Source organism: Lactuca sativa, chromosome 6 (genome assembly GCF_002870075.4).
Source record: "Lactuca sativa cultivar Salinas chromosome 6, Lsat_Salinas_v11, whole genome shotgun sequence".
In the NCBI taxonomy this organism is placed as follows: Eukaryota; Viridiplantae; Streptophyta; class Magnoliopsida; order Asterales; family Asteraceae; genus Lactuca; species Lactuca sativa.
Genome location: NC_056628.2, coordinates 71,842,526 through 71,857,046, shown reverse-complemented (window position 1 = coordinate 71,857,046; position 14,521 = coordinate 71,842,526). Strand labels below are relative to the sequence as shown.

At 33.1% G+C, this 14,521-nt stretch overlaps 1 long non-coding RNA gene across 5 annotated transcripts; it reads right to left on the bottom strand.

The window, feature by feature from the left end:
• Window positions 1–4,788: 4,788 nt before the first annotated feature.
• Window positions 4,789–8,868, bottom strand: LOC111890177 (uncharacterized). Of its 5 annotated transcripts, XR_008224769.1 has the most exons (10): window positions 7,831–8,866; window positions 7,312–7,667; window positions 7,059–7,123; window positions 6,818–6,871; window positions 5,882–5,981; window positions 5,555–5,663; window positions 5,416–5,472; window positions 5,230–5,321; window positions 5,077–5,126; window positions 4,789–4,963 (listed from the first exon to the last, which is right to left on the bottom strand). It is a non-coding gene; the product is annotated as an uncharacterized LOC111890177 (long non-coding RNA). The 5 variants fall into 5 exon arrangements; XR_002849754.3 differs by having other exon boundaries at window positions 5,230–5,472; window positions 7,831–8,868; XR_008224770.1 differs by lacking the exon at window positions 5,077–5,126 and having other exon boundaries at window positions 7,831–8,863.
• Between the last annotated feature and the right edge of the window lie 5,653 nt (window positions 8,869–14,521).

Sequence of the window (14,521 nt, the reverse complement as noted above, 5' to 3'; positions counted from 1 at the left end):
ATAATGAAAATAAAGAATTAACTGATAAATGGGAATATTCCAAAAAAAAAAAAAAAAAAAAAAAAAAAACTTGAGCTTTAAAAAAATTAACAGAAAGTAATGGAAAATTTTGGGTGAAGAAGATAGAAAAACCGAAGTTTTTGTGGATAGTGGTGATTTCTAATATTTTAAATTATTTTATTTAAAGATTTAAAATGAAAGAATGTTGTTGATGGAGGTGGGCAGTACCCAACGTCTCTTCTTCAGTATAATTGGTTTTAGAAATATGTCATTTTCTTTTGAATAAAATAGTATTTACACAAATAGTACCTCAATTGTTTATAAGTTAACAGTTTCTATGTTCTCCTATGAAAAATGTGTAACAAATGCGTTACGATAAATAAAGTTACGAAAATAGTCCCTACAGTCTTTATGATTTGAAGTTTTCATTATTTCTAAATTGAAACATAAACTAAACAAATAGTCCCTGTTATTTTGAATTTGCTAGTTAATGTTATCGTTTGTATTATTTATTTATTTATGATAATTAATTTTGGTATTTTAAAGGTTTATTTGTTTGGACATTTAAGTATTACTTTAAGGGTAAAACATTTTTAATACGGAAATGACGTCGTAAAAATAGAAAGATGAAATATTTTTACAAAGATTGTTACGAACGTTTTAATTAATGTAGTTGAATGGTTGTTAATTGGCCGAATGAGACATGTAGATAGTTGAACCAAAATAAACACGTAAGATATTTTTTCTATGAGGGTTGTCTTAGAAATTTTATTGGTGAAATATAGGTTGCAGGTTAGCAACAAAGCTTCGGATAGGATTTGTCGGTTACAATGTGAGTTTTCTTGTGTTCTGTGGTTGTTCGCACATAAATGTTTGTCATGCGTTTATTATGTGGTTTTTTTATTTATTTATTCATAGTATATTTTGTGATAAGTATAGTTGCGTGCAAATGTTATTTCAGATTTGTTATGTATTGTGTGTGCGTTTTTTTGGATGACATGTTTAGCGGGAACGGGTGGGTGTTTAATCGCCATGAGCATGACGGATGTGTGTGATCAGCGGGGATGAGAATTGAGAACTATACTCATTTCCTTGGATATTTAAAATACTTGAGTACAATGGATGATGAGTTGTCTCAAGGAGAAGGGAAAATATCCTTTGGCTTTTTCTCTGGATAATTAATCGTTCCCCTAAATTATGTTATCGGGTGATATGTTTTGTTGTATGATTTATTGAACATATATGATAAAACTATTTGTATTTTATTAGGTGATTGACATATATGTGCAACACAAACTCACTAGGCCCTAGGCTTACCCTTTAGAAACTTTAAATGTGCGCAACCCAGGAAACTATTTAGCAAGTGACAGAGAAAAGTCCAAGGAGAAGGATTGATATATCTAGAAGACGGCAGAAGAATTCCGCAAAGACGTAACACCCGAATTTGTTCAATTGAAGACTTTATTTTATTTATTTTGCTTCCATTGTAGTTTAGTCTATAAGTAAGTTCATAATTGGTCTTGGGAGATGTTGGAACGATGATTTTTCATTTAATCGATATTTGAAAATTGGGGTGTTACAAGTTGGTATCAGAGAATTGTTTAAGCAGATTAGGTGTTTCCGTAAACACTTAAGCTTAGACGGAAGGATCGAGAGGTAACCTAACGACTAATTTAGAACATATCTTACTAGTAGGCGTCATGTCGTCAAGGATATCATGGAGGCTTACTAAGGTAACACTAGAGCGGGAAGACATTCCAGTTGGAGCCGAAGTTGTTGCACTCGGAGAAGTACTAGAGACTCTTGTAAACCCTACTTCTAGTTGTTGGCGTAGCTAGGGTCGAGGTAGAGGTAGGTGTAGGGTAAGAGGTCTAGGAGTCATCATAGCACTTGTATGAGCAAAATTGGTGTAACTGAGCTCTAACTCCAAACGAGGTCGTGGTCGGGGTTGAGATTGCGTACAAGGTCCTATAATAAATATGGTTACTCGAGAATAATTAATTGATGAGATTGCTCAGGATATGCAAGCTACATTGTCGAATGTAAATGTTCAGGACCGAGATGCACTATAGAATGTGAAAGGTGGTAAAATGGTTAATGAAGAAGAAGGCTTTGGATATAGTATCTCAATTCCTATTTATGACCCTGGTGTTGGACTAGGCAGTATGTAAACGATAAATGATGAGGTAATTGTTACAAGACGTTCATGACTTGTAAACCACGAACGTGTCGCTGGGACGTTGATCATATCCTATCATCAACGTGGAAATAGAGATAGAGGAAACATTTGATTCTGATAAGTGTGCAAATAAGGACAATGCGGTTTATGTCGTGATGATGTTTAAAAATGAGGCTTTATACTGATGGGGAGGGTAAAACTAGTTAGGGTGTTGGATACAACCAATAGGTTGTCATGGGATGAGTTTTCAAGAATCTTTAGAGAGATGTTTTTTCCTCGAACGACGATCAAACAGTTGGAGGAAGAATTCTTGATACTGGAACAAGGAAATGTGACAGTAAGATAGTACAACAACAAGGATGAAAGAACTTAATAGCAGTTTCAAGATCTTCTTGATAAGGTTTTTATTTGACATAGTACATCACCATGGGGTGCACTAGTAGTGTTCGTCATGGAAAAAAAGGGGGACGAAATAGATGCGCATGGATTACCAAGAGTCAAAGAAGGTGTAAGATCGTTACTAATTATGGAAGTTTAACGTTGTCACTTATTCACTAAGTCGTATGTAAGGAAGGAACCAAGTAATATTTTGTTGACGAGGATTGATGTAACCTTCGATTTATTAGGTGGACAAAAGAAGAGTTGGAAAGAATCCTCAGTATAGGAGAAGTGGAAAGTTTTTAGAACTGTTTGCCTAATATATGATGACACATTTAATGGAGACATGGGTGTATGATAGTCGAGAACATAACAGGTGTGTTGAGACTGACGAAAATAGGATTTGAGATGTTACTCATTTCCTTGGATATTTAAATGCTTGAGCATAATGGATGTGTTTTGCCAAGTGGGAAGGGAAGTGGACCATTGGTTCTTTCTCTGGATATCTAAAATGTTCCTTTAAATTGTGTCATTGGGTGAAATATACTTGATGAAAACTTGGTTAAGTTGTATGGTATGAAGTGTACCACTATGTTGGTATGATTTAAGAAAGAAACGAATGGTTGGACTCGAGCTTGTCCAACAAACTACCAGTAAAAAAATTAGTAAATTACGGATAGTTGGAGGATGCACCGGAACAACCAAAAGGTTATATAGTTAAACGTAGGAAGTCAATAGTGTTTCAGGTGGAGATAAAGTCATATTGAACATATTCTCATGGAAAGGCATGGTGCGGTTTTATAAAGGTAGGTTGAGTCTCCTGCCTATTGGGACTTCTTAAGGATCGAGTCGGGAGTGGCTTATTGATTGGAGATACCAAAGGATCGAATGCATCATTAGAAAACGACTGAGATATGAAGATCAAATATCCATATTGGTTTACTGAATTCAAATTCCGAGAACGGAATTTTTCGAAGGGGGGAACTTTGTGATAACTAAAATTAAAATAATTATATAAGCATATGGCATAAATATATTATTATAATTATGATTAATGAATTAATTAGGAGTAAATAGAGAAATTATGGAATTTTAATTCCAAAACTCATCACCTGATTAGAGTCATAAATTTGGACTTTTGGGTTAACTAGAAATGTTACAAACATAGGCATTATAAAAGGCATGAGAAATAGAGTGGAATGCCACAAAAATTGTGAAGAAAGGTGGAGAAACAAGGGAGAATTCGTTGAAGGAAGTTGTGAAGATATTTTTCGTAGTTTGAACAATTAAGGTATGTCTCTCCGATTTAAGATAGAATTCGATGTTTGAGTAAGATAACATTCATGTTCTACATGTTTTGGTTCAACAAAATTGTCATTGTCTTGGCCAAAAAAAATAAACGAATTTAATGAAAGTTGAGTTGATACATTTCGTTATAAAATGATCGAGAATTGTGTTGTTTGTTCTAATTATGTTACAAATAATGAAAATAAAGAATTAACTGATAAATGGGAATATTCCAAAAAAAAAAAAAAAACTTGAGCTTTAAAGATATTAACAAAAAGTAATGGAAAATTTTGGGTGAAGAAGATAGAAAAACCGGGTCAGAAGTTTTTGTAGATAATGGTGATTTCTAATATTTTAAATTATTTTATTTAAAGATTTAAAATGAAAGTATGTTGTAGCCTGATTGGTTGATGGAGGTGGGCAGTACCCAACACTACTACAAAAAGACTTGTAGAACCCAGTTATATCCATTAAATAACCCGGTTTTCAACCGGATCCTATTGTCAGCGAGTCCTATGTGGAAAAAGAATTAAAACCCGGTTCCAAAACCGGGTCCTATCAAACTAAAAAGGATGCGGTTTTTTTAACAACCGGGACATATAAAGATATTGGAGTATACAAAACATGGGCATGCAAGGAGATTTGGACACGGTTCTACCATACAAAACCGAGTCATATATGGAGCTAAAACCCGTTTTCAATTCTCAAAACCGGGTTATATATCAATTACATCTATTCCGGTTCCATTATAATAACTGGGTCATTTAAGGAAAGCTGATTTTTTTAATATTTTTATTGTGAAAATAGCAAACTGGGCTTACATCCAAAATTACATTATTTACAATTAACCACCAACACAATTAAGACTTACATCGAAAACATATATTCATTACAAAAAAAAAAATGCTCTAGTTAGCAAATTATATTAATGTAGACATGCTAAATAACCAATCATTATTGCCATTAATATAAACGTGTTTGCGTGTCACAAAAAAACAACTTGATTTGATCATATCTTACTACATAAAACTTTCATCAATTTTTTTCAAAAAATAAATTGTTATTGCATTGAAGTAGAATTGTCACATAATCAAGTGTAGAAGCCGTCCTCCATTCTCACTGAAAAATAAACAAAACAAAGAATCAATTTTTTGTCTAATATTTCAAAACAGATGAGTTTAACAAACAATAATTAAACTAAAAGTAGGATGCTTTAATGATTAACAGCTAACCTTATATGTACTTTTAGACAACATCATTCATATAGTTATTCTGAAATTCCCTAGTTTTGTAATTTAATATAAAATATTAAATTACACTAATAAATAACATAACATGTTTGTTGACACAAAATAAATGGAAACAAGTATTTAATAAGTACTTACTCTATTCGGGAATCCATATTGCCTAGTCATTACAAAATCAAACATCTATTTCATTACATAGTGCCCACTCAGCTAACTCTCGGATACGCCAACTTGGTTTCATTAAAATTATGGCAGAAAGGAAACATAATCAAGACAAATGAAACTACAACATCTGATTGTTGGATAAGTAATAAGATAAATTACCTCAACGAACATCCATACAATTGGAGTTTATGTGTTTTTTCATACCTCGCAGAAGCCCTAAAAATAAACAACCAATTGAGTTGTGTTCAACTTTTTATAGAAAGAATGTAATTTTCATGCCTATTAAGAAATTTCTTACATGTCCAAAAGTTTGAGCAGGAAGAGGATTTTTCATAGGCTTCATGAGAGAATCCAAAATTTATGTGACACGACTTGAAGGGCAAATCACCAAGAGGACCCAATGTATACTAATGATGTTTAGAAATTTTAGTATAAATGAACAAAATAAACAAATAACTAATAATATAGATAGAAACTTATGGTACTTTTGCAGGTACGGTGTGACAAGAAACGATGTGAGACACATAGTTGAAAAAACATAAATCTTTTGAAACCAACTATAATGTACATATTTTATCAATAATGACAAAGATAAAGACCATTTTGATGAAATAAAGGTACCAACTTTGATAAAATGCAAGAGGTTTTGTAGAGGTATGAATATATTCCCCTTGCACACAAATTATGATGGCATCTATTTTTGAATCTCCGATGCTTGTGTGGTCCTGAACAAAAGAAAAAGAATACATAATACATAAAGAATACATATTGCTAACGAATTTGAAGTTTCACCCTAGAGTCAAAAGGGTATATATGTCCAAAAAAGTTTGGTGGTTAGACAAGTAAACAACAAGATAATCTTATGGGGGTGGATTCTTGGAACCTTGAAATTTCAGTCTAAAAAATGGAGTGATTGTCATAGAAGCCCAAAATTTAGCAACAAAATAATGAAACTTGTTTTGGTATCGATCCCTTAATATCACAAATGTATGTGCCATTATCATGGCCATAAACACAAATATCGGAATAAATATCATGGCCATAAACACAAATATCGGAATAAATATCATGGCCATAAACACAAATATCGGAATAAATATCATGGCCATAAACACAAATATCGCAATAAACGATGTCATACTTTAAAGCATATTCCTCTGATTTTTTCCTCTAATTTTTTAGCCCAAATTGAATTTTGCACTTAAAATATAAAACAATTGGGTAGATATAAAATATTAAAATTATAAAGAAATTAAACTCATAGAAATTAAGAAATTAGGATGATTATAACCTGACAATTGATATGATAATGAAGCTCCAGGTGAACCAGTTCAAACAATTTCAAATCTATTGATTTCCATCTTTTATCCTCGATATGCCATTTATATTGATTATACATGCCAATTAATCTTTTTTATGGGTGAAAAAAGGTTTGAAATGTGGAGGGGTATTTTTGTCAACTAAGATAACAAAGTTTAGAATACCATATGCATTAAATATAACAGGAACCTGGTTATATAATTTAAAAATGTAACAAAACCATCGCTGAAAAATCACTTACTAGATACACTGTGCTTCCTTACTAGTTCTTTACACGGAGAGCAAAAAGTCCGAGCTGATATCAACAAATTTTAATTTTTTTTGTCAGTATCAAGTTATGGAGAGTAAGATTTTGTATAAGTTGTAAAAATATGACAAATTTGGTTCCCATCTTTGACCTCTAACATGAACACACACAAAAACATATTTTTTTCAAAAGAAAAAGGTTATACAGATTGATGTAGAGAGGGAAATATCGATACCCAAATCCATATTTGTTGCTCAACGTAGCGTGGATTGCTGTCGTTGATAATCAACACACTCGAAGCTATAATAATCAAAGGAAATAAGAAAAAAAATATACCAATTAATAAACATACAAAGTGCAACAACAATAGAAATGTGGAGTCATATAGAGGATCTAATAATGCTACACGGGCAATAATTTGGCAACCTAGCTAGCGAGACGAGGAATAAGATAGGGTTAATCTAGGAGAGGAGAAGTGTTTGACACACCGATGTGATTGTCGGCATGATGAACTGGAGCGGTCGGTTGAGGCACGGGAGAAGGGTTTGAGGCGGCGATGCGGTGGTCAAAGTCGTCGGTTGCGGAAGTGGACTGGAGAAGAAGAGGGATAAGGAGTACGTACCGGTCTGGATTTTAATCGATTGGACCCCAAAATTTTACCTCAAAATCACGACCTAAAGCCATAGAACATGGTTTTATTTGGAAAACCGGACCTTATAATTTTTAGGGTAAATTACACCAACCAATCGTCCCTCGTGTACTTGTCAGAAAGCATGTTTAGTCCCTATTTTCAAAAATTAACTCGGACCGTCCCTTGTTTGTTTAACACTTGCACGCTTCGTCCCTGATATGCAATTTTATTGAGAATTTAGTCCATGTCAAATCTAAAATGACCATAATGCCCCTTTTTATTTAATTTCCAATTATTTTTGATTTTTTATTGATATTAATTATATATTAATATTTAGAAAAAAGGTATATCCCCTTATTTATTTCTAAAACCTCACCCTCACAAAAAATCACAAACACCACCATTTTCTTTCCGGGCGGACATCGTTAGACCACCGACCACCACCATCGCCGGAAAACCGTCTGCCACCGTCGTCGGAGCACCACTCACCACCATTATTATTGTTTACAGAACCATGACATCTATCTCCTCCTTGTTTTGCCATCAGATATCCCTTATTCTCCGCTCACAATCTTGTAATCTTCTCCACCATTCAACCATCCTCTTCATCGTGACCCACCTTTCGCCAAGCACAACTCTTGTCTCATCGACGACCTTCAACAACCAAGAGCATAAGTCAGGGTTTCGAATCGCCACCTAGGGTTTCGAGATTGAAGATCTCCTTCTTCACCCGAGCGCCATCACCTGTACTACATCTCTCCCATCCTCTTTTTCCGATCGACGATCTCCTTCTTCACCTGTGTGTCTAGGGTTTCAGATTTATATACGGGGAAATGTGTGGTTTCAGATTGAGAACTTTGGGCATTTCATGACGGATTTCATTTTGGGGGTTTCAGATTGAGCATCACCGCTACAAATAATCTCTTCTTCTAGATTGTGTCGTAACCACGGTTAGAGTTTGACTGGTGGATTCAGGAGGTTGTTAGATGGTGGGAAGGAGGTTCTACATGGTGTGTGTGACCGATTTTGAGTCGAGTAAAGAGGAGGAGAATAGGTGGTGAGACGATTTTGGAACCAAAATGAAGTGGCTGTGGAAAATACGTCGGTGATTGATTCATCTGATGATTTTGATCGGAGATAGGGAGGTTTCTATTAAGAGGAAAGGACGGTGGGAAAGGGAAGAGGGAGGGTGGGTACATGATATACTTTTTTCTTCTTTTTTTTAAATAAAAATGATAAAGCATTAAAAGAAAATTAAAAATGAATTTTTTAAGGGCAAAATAGTCTTTTTATGTCCAGAGGGATGAAATGTGCAAGTTTTAAACAAACGAGGGACGGTCCGAGTTAATTTTTGAAAATAGGGACTAAACACGCTTTTTGGCATGGGCACGAGGGACGATTGGTGTAATTTACCCTAATTTTTACAGCTAAAAGAGCCGGTTGTATCATTAGAAACCGGGTTGTTCGGTTCAATCATATATCCCGGTTCCTCATCTTAAACCGGGTCATATAACTCTCCCCTTTATAAATCCCGGTTTTTCCATCATATGTCCCGTTTTTTTCATAAACTGGGTTTTATATGGCGAGTTCTATGTCGTGTTTTGTAGTAGTGCAACATCTCTTGTTCCGTATAATTGGTTTTAGAAATATGTCATTTTCTTTTGAAGTAAAATAGTATTTACATAAATAGTACCTCAATTGTTTATAAGTTAACAATTTCTATGTTCTGCTATGAAAAATGGGTAACAAATGCGTTACATATTTTATACGATAAATAAAGTTATGAAAATAGTCCCTACAGTTTTATGATTTGAAGTTTCCATTATTTCTAAATTGAAACATAAACTAAACAAACAGTCCCTGTTATTTTGAATTTGCTAGTTAATGTTATCGTTTGTATTATTTATTTATTTATGATAATTACTTATGGTATTTTAAAGGTTTATTTGTTTGTACATTTGAGTATTATTTTAAGGGTAAAAAAATTTTAATACGGAAATGACGTCGTAAAAATAGAAATATGAAATATTTTTACAAAGATTGTTACGAACGTTTTAATTAATGTAGTTGAATGGTTGTTAATTGGTCGAATGAGACACGTAGATAGTTGAACCAAAATGAACACGTAAGATATTTTTTCTAGGAGGGTTGTCTTAGAAATTTTGTTGGTGAAATATAGGTTGCAGGTTAGCAACAAAGCTTCGGATAGGATTTGTCGGTTACAATGCGAGTTTTCTCGTGTTCTGTGGTTGCTCGCACATAAATGTTTGTCATGCGTTTATTATGTGGTTTTTTTTATTTATTTATTCATAGTATGTTTTGTGATAAGTATGGTTGCGTGCAAATGTTATTTCAGATTTGTTATGTATTGTGTGTGCGTTTTTTTTGGATGACATGTTTAGCGGGAACGGGTGGGTGTTTAATCGTCATGAGCATGACGGATGTGTGTGATCAGCGGGGATGAGAATTGAGAACTATACTCATTTCCTTGGATATTTAAAATACTTGAGTACAATGGATGATGAGTTGTCTCAAGGAGAAGGGAAAATATCCTTTGGCTTTTTCTCTGGATAATTAATCGTTCCCCTAAATTATGTTATCGGGTGATATGTTTTGTTGTATGATTTATTGAACATATATGATAAAACTATTTGTATTTTATTAGGTGATTGACATATATGTGCAACACAAACTCACTAGGCCCTAGGCTTACCCTTTAGAAACTTTAAATGTGCGCAACCCAGGAAACTATTTAGCAAGTGACAGAGAAAAGTCCAAGGAGAAGGATTGATATATCTAGAAGACGGCAGAAGAATTCCGCAAAGGCGTAACACCCGAAGTTGTTTAATTGAAGACTTTATTTTATTTATTTTGTTTTCGTTGTAGTTTACTCTATAAGTAAGTTCATAATTGGTCTTGGGAGATGTTGGAACGATGATTTTTCATTTAATCAATATTTGAAAATTGGGGTGTTACACTAGACCATCATCTTCAAACCACTTCTCACTTACTTTAAGTTATATTATTCAACTTAGATTTGTTTTTTTTTTCAACAACATGCTTATTATTTTAATAATCTTTAATTGATATTATAAACAATTGCACCACTTACCCTTTCGTGTTTGTTTGTTTTTCAGAAAACTTTTGACTTAAAAAATGTTGTTTGGGTGCTGCTTGGCGCAACACTAAACCATCATCTTCAAACCATTTCTTACTTAGTCTAAGTTATATTATTCAATTTAGATTTGTTTTATTTTTTTTAACAACGTATTTATTATTTTAATAATATTTAAATGACATTATAAACAATTAGAGTATATTTTACATAATGTCAAATAATTTCAAAATCGTTTGGTAAATTTCATATAAATACATTTTGTGTAACGTTGTCTATAACCAAATATTAATAAACTATAAAATTAATTACTAATATTACCAAATTTATTGAAGTTAACCGGAAAAATATTCACCGTCTTTAAAATTTTTACAAAAATGAACATGTTTTTAGCTAAATTAATAATTTTATTTATTAGCAAATATTATGTTTAATTATTTTATCTAAATCTTTTTGAAAATCATATCATCGCAATGATCTTTATATTTGATTTGCATATGATTAAATTAAATTAATTTTTATTTTGATTTATTTTTAAATATTGTATAGTTAACTTCAGTTTATTGTAGCAGTCTGCAGATGTTAAAAAAACAAACAAGCTTCTTATTACAAGTTGTAGTTGTTTGGTCCACATCTTCTACTGCAGAGGGTTACAGATGTGACTCGCAGACTTCAACCATTTTTGTTTTGAAAAAACAAAGAGCACCTTATTCTCATTCAATCATTCTCCGTAACCACCATATTTGGCCATAAAATCACTGATGATCTCTTACCCTTCACCATTGCTACCAACTTCATCACATGTGATAAGAACCCTAAATCCGTATTTGTGAAAACACAATTGATGTTCTTGTTCTAGATCTACAAAAAAAACAAATTTTATGTCCTTGGTCCATATCAAAAAAAAAAGATTGTTCTTGTTTATTGGGTTTGAATCTCATGTGTCATTTCGCGATCAAGATCTTTAGCTCTTTGATTTAAGAATAATTCTCTTTTTCTCACACTTAATAGATTAGGTATATGTGAACAAGCGTCAAAGCAGTGGCATGAGATACAAAAGATGCAGGTAGTTTTTCTATAATAATTACAATGGAAATAATTTTTGTGTGTGACTAGAATGTATAGAGATTTATGAAATGATGCACTCCACAAAGAACAATGAAAGCATTGAATTACATAAGGAACCATCTATATGGGAAGAGTATTGATTTCTAAACAAAGTAAATACATGATTCTTAATGGTATGGAGAAGTATGCAAAGGAAATGAAAAAATTAGATATGCAATGCACCGCAAACTTATTTATATGAAGCATTAATCAATTGACATTGTTTCTGCAAGAGAAATGAAATATAAGTGACCTTGGATTCAATGCAAACAAAAATGGTTCTAATAAACCAATTGCAAAGATGAAGTCTAAAGCATAGATAAAAGGGATGCGATGGTTCGAATAAATCAAGAATCCTTATATTTTATCCGGATGGATTTTTTAGTTTAGGTAGTTAGTGGTTTAAGAGATGGTGACAAAAGAGATAGAGGGAGGCATTGGTTAGAGTGGGGATAATGGAATGTCAAAATAGTAGGGTTGTGAAGACGATAGGGTGGGATTGGGCTTGGACCTTTTTATAACAATTGCGACTTTTAGCATCGATTGTTATTTACGAAAATTGATAAACGTTGAGTATAATAGACTTAATACATAATAAATATCAACCTATGATAAAAAAACAAAGTTTTGTATTAAGATAAATAGGAAAAATCAATTGAATCGTCCGTAAATCTTAAAAATAAGTTCGATGAAACATATATATATATATATATATATATATATATATATATATATATATATATATATATATATATATTATTCTATATTTAGAAAGTACACTTCATCCCGATACCAAAAATATAAATTTTGTAGAAATTCGACTCCGTATAAATTAGATATGATTTTTATAAGATATAAAAGTCAATCACGCACAATGAATGTTCCAACTGATTCTCTCTTTCAGCTCTCCATTTCCTTTAGAAATTTCTCCATATATATATATATATATATATATATATATATATATATATATATATATATATATATATATATATATATTATACTCTTGATTTGGGTTGATCCCGAGGCGATCTTTGAGTTCCGAGTTCCGAATATCCCCTACATCAGCGGTATCACGCTTCAAATGTGAGTTCACAACCCCACTTTTACGGTTTTTAAAGATTTTAAGGGGGGAGGGGGTACATGCTTATATAAACATGAATAATATGCCGATAAAAACTTTGCCTAGTTTTAAGCAATAATATTATGCCTAATCGCTATGCTACCCGAATTACTAGAAAATATTATTCTTATATGTAACGCCCGTAGATCAGGGCTAGTCAATTTAGAGACGATAGGCGTCAAAAATGAATTTTTGATGAAATATTATTTAGAATGAATAATCTTAACTAAGTTATAGTATATGTTACAAGGTTTTCGTGCATATAAAGAACGCCGAAATCTGAGTTATAACGAAGAAGTTATGACCTGTCGAAGTTTCGCGACAGAATCGGCACGACACAGCGCGACGTAAAAAGTGAATTTACGTTAGAGCAATATTTAGCCTTAGAAATCTAAATGAAAGTCGTAGAATACGTTAAACCATGAGCGTGCATAAAAAGAACGCCCAAATCTGACTTCGTATGAGGAAGTTATGATTTTTCGAAGTTTCGACTTAGCGGTATGCAGCCCGAATACTCGATTTGAGACCGAGCGGTTTTTAGCCAAAACAATCTAAATGAGAATTGAAGATCTCATTAATTGTAGTAAAACGATAAAAAGATAGGCGAAAACGGACGTCGGATGAAGAAGTTATGATTTTATAACGGAGTTTTCCTGTCCCAGCCTACTAAAAATAAATAATAAAAATAAAGTCAAAATTAGCCGACGGAGTCAAAACGAAAGTTGTAGATCGTAGTCTCACCTACGCGTGGATATAAAGAACGTCGAAAACGGAGTTCGTATGAGGAAGATATGAATTTTTGAAGTTTATTAAATATTTTCGAAATTAAATTTAAATATAAATTTTCGATATTATCCAAGGGGGGAGTCACCGGGCTTATCCAGGTTACGCCCCGCGTAACTTAAGAGTACGCCCCGCTTAAATCGCAGAACCAGACCCTATAAAAGGGAGTCGAGTGCAGCCGATTCAATTGCTCATTTCTCTTCTTTCTCTCGCGTTTTTGCATTATTTTTCGTGCAAGAATTATCCTGAAGCCCCGGTATCATTCCCGAGCCCCGAAGCAAGTCCCGAGGCCCCGAAGATCCCAAGAAGTGAAATTCCCGAGCCGAAGCTCTGCCCGCGAGAAGTTCGATTTTTGTGGAGATCTTCCAGATCTACCGAAGAATACTACTTCTGCAAGTCGTAGTGTTGTCCGATCATCTTCTGATCAAGTGAGTGTATACTACCTTTCATAAACACGATAATAATACAAGTATGGTTCGAGTGTATTAAGTATATTGTTGTTTATATGTGTGAGTGTGTGGTTACTTTCTTCTAACGCATAATTATGAAGTATTTTATACGAAATACGTGTTATGTGTATAATTTTTGTTGTTATGTGTGTGAATGTATATTCACTTTCTTCTATCTCATAGATCTGATTTATTCTCTATAAAATACGTGTTATGTGAGTGTGCCTCATCTGTTATGTGGAATAGGTATTGAATGAGAATGTTATACAGGTTTTAAACTATGTATCAAAATATATTTTTTTATCTACTAATATGTTCGGTGGAACATGGGTAGATAGTTGATGTGTGAGAAACAGATGAGAGGCCCCGATGTTGTTGTTGTTGATCTAGTTATTCAGCGAGTATGAATTAGAACAAGAGGTTCATTTTAGATCCGGGAGTATGGATCAGTTAACAAGATAAAACTTGTTATTAGTCCGGGAGTATGGAT